At 33.8% G+C, this 6,542-nt stretch overlaps 1 non-coding gene across 1 annotated transcript; it reads left to right on the top strand.

Annotated features, from left to right (window-relative positions):
• The first annotated feature begins 488 nt into the window (after positions 1–488).
• LOC145027967 (small nucleolar RNA R71) lies at positions 489–595 on the top strand. The gene has a single exon (XR_013675727.1). It is a non-coding gene; the product is annotated as a small nucleolar RNA R71 (small nucleolar RNA).
• Positions 596–6,542: the final 5,947 nt, after the last annotated feature.

The following is a 6,542-nucleotide window of genomic DNA, read 5'->3' as shown; positions in this document are numbered from 1 at the left end:
TTGTTGTGATACATTACATGACGTCCTCCGCCCCAGAACGTTTCCGCCATTCTCGGTTTTGGGGTGTGACACATTCTTTCTTTGGCTCCCTCCAATCTTCATCGTAACAATATCCACTTGAGTATCATACTTGATATTTCTTATTCCCGTTCTCATTCAAATGACAATCTTTTGTCAAATGTATACCATTGAATTTTTTACAACCCATACGAATAGCATGTACGGATTGGTCCATGTTTGTCATTCTTTGATCCATATTATTCAACATAACTAACACATATGCCATGTCCTCAGAAGTGCCACTCCCAATTCCTTTAGCCCTATCTATTCGAGAATTATTATACTCACGCGAATGCTTAGAAAACTCTTCAATTAGCTCATTGATATTATCAGGATTTTTCTTCATCAAAGGTCCTTGAGAATCAAGGTGTTGGCTTGTAATCACATTTACCCAATCATAGAAGAATGATACTTCGTGTTGCATATTAATATCATTTTGAGAGCAATTTCGAAGTAATCCCTTGTAAAGTTCGCATGCTTCATAAAGTGATTCACCCGGTTTTTGCTCAAATTTGGTTATCGTCTTCTTGATTTTAGACACTTTTTATGTTGGGAAAAATTGCTCTAAGAATTGTTCATTCATTTGTGCCCATGTAGTAATGGCACCAGGTGGAAGTGCCTTCAACCAATCCTTAGCAACTCTTCTAAATGTGAATGGAAGCATTATCAATAACACCTTCTTGCATGGAACATTTGGAATGTTGAATTAGTTTGCGATGTCATTGACTTCATCAATGTGTTTGTAAGCATCCTCATGATCTTTCCTAGAAAATGGAACGTCCTTAAGCGCGGAAAGAATATGTCCCATAAGCTCGAACGGTGCGGTAGCATGAATTGCAGGTTGCACTAAACCTGGACCGGTGTCCTCTCGGATTCTCTTCGTATATGTTTCCATCAAAATGTTGGAAATGTCTTGATGGGTTTTAAGCATTACAACATTCCTATGGTGTACATGCAACCCTAATGCTTTGGATCTAGGTTTTTCTCAAGTTGTACATGCAAATAATCATCCAATGCATAAACCCTAATAACTAGCATACCAGTTTCGAAATTCATATGTAAAATAGGGTTTGGAAAATTACCTCACTTGTTATGTAGGAATAACAAGAACTCCTTGACCTTTGAAAGCTTAGTGACCCAAGTGTTGCAGCTCTAATGGAGTTACAAACACTCTTGCAAAGAATGACTTGGAGAGGGAAGGATTTCGGCTAGGGTTTTGCACAAAAACTCATGGTAGCTAAAAGTCCTATGTAGAGGGTATATTTATAGTTGAGGCTTATTAGGGTTTTAAGGTGGAAACCCTAATTTCCTTACTTAACCCATAAGCAATCCATATACCCCCATATGAAAATCCCTTGGAAGAAAATTCTATGGGCTTTCCATAGATTTTTGGCCACCTCTTTTCAATAAGGTCCTTTAACCCAAACTACAACTATTATTGATTTACATAATCAGTCCCTCCATTATTGATTAGTTCCTTTAATCCCAAATTAATATTAAATTAATTTTTGATCAATAACTAATTAATAATATGATTTCCAAATAATATATTAATCTATTAATATATTAATAAAACCATTCTGAGTATCAATTTATTATTCATATAATAAATCCTACTCTTTCACCACTTGTCATCCTATCAAGTTGCATGAGTGAAGGCAACCCAGAAGGACCATGCTCATGATCAAATCAAGTACATACCAAAAATAGTTATGGGCTTAGACACCTAATCTAATAGTCTCCCACTTGGATAATTCTAATAACTATTATTGGAAGTACGACTTCAAAATCTGATTAGCAATCCTAGCTTTCATAAGTTGCTGTCAAACTCTGATCTTATCAGTAACGCATCCTTTAGATAAGGGATCATATATTACTCCATTCTATACATCACATGAAATGAGACATTGATTATAATCATTCTCTCTATTCATGTGTTGTTCCTGATTTCCGATTTGTGACGACTGACTAATTAAACATATCAAATCAGTCCAGGCTTGGCCATGTACTTAGGATTATCATCACTAAATCACCAAAGGGCCCATCGTTTTTATCCCACATTTAATAAAAGGAATGGATAAACTTCGACTCATATCATTGTACTATTTACTCATCAAATCACATACAACAATACGTTTTATAGCATAAAGTTATTGACATGTTTACATATTATCAATGCGCAACCGACTCGTAAATAACAACTATATGTCTCCGTTTCAAGAATATAAGATATTATCATCTCACAATTACTCGTCATAAAATCCATGAAGTGATTCATGTGAGCATGGGTTTAATCCAATACTCAAATCTTATTTCAGGAGTACTCATGAACACTGCAACAAACGTTTGCTATGTCTAAACAATTTAAACAATCTACAGTCAGATTCATGACAATATTACCTCATTACCTACTTCTAAAGTATGATTGACTGTGGATGTTTGGACAAACTATTTATTCTGGAAGTCAAAGCATGCAAAGTGAAACACAATAATAATCGAATCCAATATGGTCTCAAAAATTTTGAGTATAAATAAAACACTTATTATTTAATCACCATATTGATTACACATTATTTATTGTATAATGTTTTGAATAATCAACTTAATACCTGGTTAAAAGAATAGTTATCCCATGGTCCAAGAATGCACACCATGTTTACCTATGATCATTTCTTTGTGAAATAGATCAATTGAATACATTTCCAATGATGCTCATTTCTTAATTCAAAATACTTATTGTAAGTGTAAGAATACCAAATTCTTGCCACTATTAGAATGTGTTAGATTCTAAACTATCATGCAATGATCCTTTTATAATGTCAAGGTACCAAAGTCACAAAGACTTTGTCAACAATATTACAAAGTGCTCTATTTGAGATTGTCACAAGACAACTCCATAGATATGAAGTCTCACATTCAAAGTACATTCCTTTGAGCATCATTCTTACATAAAAGTTTCTAACCTACACATAAATTCTTATTATCCAACTCCCATTATGTAAACTTTTCCATATTTTCCCTATCATAATTTATTCTTAATAGAATTCTATCTATTTATAATAATGTCTATATGGTCCATTCATTACTATACTTCCAACTACAAGTGACCAATCATTAGCGAACCTTAGATTGTCCTTGACAGTGGTTTAACCACTTTAGTCATATTCGATTCTAGTCCTTTTTCCCTCATAATGCCCTAGGCATTTAGAAAAATAGAACACGTGAATATTATAGCATATACAATCGATCCTATACCTGAGGCATATGGTATACGATTCATAATGTCTTACATAAAGACATGATACTTTACCAGTCCCTTGCAATAATGTTTCCATATATAGAATTTGCAATGTTGAAACATTTCAACCCGATATTCATATATGCTCATGACTAAGCTTTAATACTAAAATATAAACTTTTAAATTCGAAATAAAGTATAAATATCCTCTCCCTTGCTATAGGGAAACAACTTTTCAAACTCTGCAACTTTGCAAATCAAAACTTTGTTTCCTAAAAATAGAATTACTACCCTACAAAACTTAATGTAATAATTGTGCTCCCGATAGCATAATAATTACATTCCAACTAGTAGAACACTTATGCTCCCACTAGCTTTGACATGTACTCAAAAAATCAGCTAGACTTCTAGAAATCAATACTTATTGACTATCTTACCAAAGTTCATATGTTTGATACAAGATGCTTCTATAAGACTTTATCTAAGCTTCTCAAACTCATACACCTCTCCTTAGATAGCTCATATGTGTGTCTATACTATTTCAGAATTTATAGCGATAAGTCCCAAATGTTACAACGATTTGCCATTTCTCACAATTTGAACTATGAAAAGGGATGTCGTAATCATAATCGAATTTGAGAATTCAATTTACACAATGCTATATCCTTAAAATATTCTTAGTGAAATCATTTCCTCACAATCATTTTCATGAAGCGGAAAGAAACATTGTCACTTAGATTTTGTGGTGTATGTGTTCCTATCCATGTGAAACTGTCATTTCCAACCATTATCATAAGACAAGGTCTATGACAAAATCAAACCCACATGGACTGAACTTGTTCAATCTTAGTTTATTAACACTTATCAGTACAAGGGCCTACAATATCTTCCAAGTTGTTGAGCAGATCACCCTTACTGATCAATGGACTTTCAATGATCAAGGTGATTTTCCTTATGCGAAAAATTAAGAACTCATAGAACTCACATGCATAGTTAACTTTAACTGGAATAGACACAGAAACAAGAATATGTCAACATGATAGATTACAAACCTCAAGTCGTGTGCTAGTGATAAACAATAGGTTTATTCTTGATTATTTGTTGAAGCTATTAAAGATCATTAAGACTCCTACTAACTTCTTGACATATAAGATTCTTTTGTCAAGAAATATTCCTTGACAAACAAATATTCAAGAGTTAGTGCAGGTTCTTATCAGGACAAACACTTCACACAATTGGTCTTAGTTAATCTTTGTCTTATCCAAGACATCACAACTTACCAATTTCAAATGTGCAAGAGTAAGAAATTTTTTTCCACATTTGATGAGTGCTATAAAGCTACTAAAGATGTGTCACTCAATGCGCAATCTTGGAGTACAACTCGATACTAACTTAGACACAGAAACAAACAAACGAAAGATAGTGTACCTATCGATTAGCAGCTTAGTTCAGGTAAGTAGGGTATCGAACACAAGGAACAGTAAACAATTAAGATTATTACTAATATCTGTCACACCCCGAAACCGATGGCGGAAACGTTCCGGAGCGGAGGACGTCATGTAGTATCGCAACCAATGTACATAGTAAGCATAGTAAACACAACCATTACATTACATAGAAATATTTACATTGTCTAAAAACGAAGTGTTACAAGAGTTATACATATATATCATATGAACAAAAGTTAAGACGAGTCTTCTTTACGCTCCGTCTTCTCCAAAAGATCGTTGTGTACATGAGAATACAACCAGTTTGAAAATCAGCATAAAGCAGGTGAGTTCATAAGCGGTTTATTTTCGTAAAAGAACAAGCTTCCTTTGGTTTTTCTGAAAAAGTCGTTATCCAAGAAAATCCCATATTTTCTTATCAGCAAAGTTTAGTTATCTATTTATTACACAGTCAAGTTAAGTTTGGTTATCCGTTTATTACACAATCAAGTTAGGAACAGTTTGTAATCAAATAAAATCCCATAATTTCTTATATGTAAGCTTTGTTATTCGTTTATTCTACAGTTTGGTTATGAATAGTTTGTTATCCCAGGAAAAACCCTTATTTTCCTAAAAGTTGTGGTTACTTCTTGGTTCGGAATGCTATGTACTACTATCTACCATACTTGTATTATTAATTAACTATTCTGAAAGCCTGGTTATGCTATACATGAATGTCGAATATCTACTATACTTATTCGAAATTTCGAATCTTTGGAGACACTCAGAGACGTACACTAGTTGTATATTCGAAGTTCTGGTGACATCCAAAGGCGTGTTTTAGATGTATTTCTGAATCTCTATCAACATCGAAAGGTGTATGCTTTCGAAACTCTTTCGATATCCAAAGGCGTACTTTCGAATTATTTCCAAAACTCCGGTGACACTCAAGGCGTACACTAGCTGTACTTCCGAAGTCTTGGTGACATCTAAAGGTGTACTTTCAAAGTTCTGGTACTATTCGGAGTCATATTTTATTAGTAGTAACCTTAGTTTATTTTTACATGAATCTTTCATAAAATTTTAAAATGAAACATAGATTATAACATTTTATAAAGAAATCTACAATTAGTTTGAAAGCTAACCCTGCGAGTCAATTTGTTGGTTAATACGGTTTTCGATATTAAAAGCAAACAGAATATGAACATTTGAATTGAAATAATAAGCTTGAGTACAATATTTCCTTGTACTTTTGCTTGTATCCCCCTTGAAAACATTTGAAAAACATTGAAAAAGGAGTAGGGGTATAAACTCACCAATCGAGGAATGTGTCGGTTTGGATGCTAAACGTCAGTTCGGGGCTTGTAAATGCGCTATTTTCCTATACAATATGAAGAGATACATAATTGTATCTAATTAGACTTTGAACTACTATTTTGAATAGAATATACACTCCGAGGCGTGAAAACACTTTATTTCAAGTGTTAGGAGTGACCCGGGTAGCATCTAAGGGTGTGTATGGCTTGGATATGGAGTTTGCTCTTTAAGAGTAAACTTCTAATGGAGTTTTTGGCCTAATGACCAACTCCCCATGAGTTTACGGTCGTAAACTCATGGTAGGGGTGTTCTTGGGTGCCTAATGGTCTTACAACTCTTGTGGGGTAATGCTAAACTTGGTTTTTAGGCATTAGAGTGGAACTTGAACAACATAAGGACCATTTGAGGATTTTACGATAGTACACTAGGATTTTATGGCTGTAAAATCTTATGTACCCATTCAAAGTGTGTTTTGGTGGTCCTAGGTCAATCACAAGTGT

The sequence above is a fragment of the Lactuca saligna genome, chromosome 1 (genome assembly GCF_052625555.1).
Source record: "Lactuca saligna cultivar CGN05327 chromosome 1, ASM5262555v1, whole genome shotgun sequence".
NCBI lineage: Eukaryota > Viridiplantae > Streptophyta > Magnoliopsida > Asterales > Asteraceae > Lactuca > Lactuca saligna.
The sequence above is the reverse complement of the archived record's forward strand: the minus strand, read 5'-3'. Positions and strand labels throughout refer to the sequence as shown.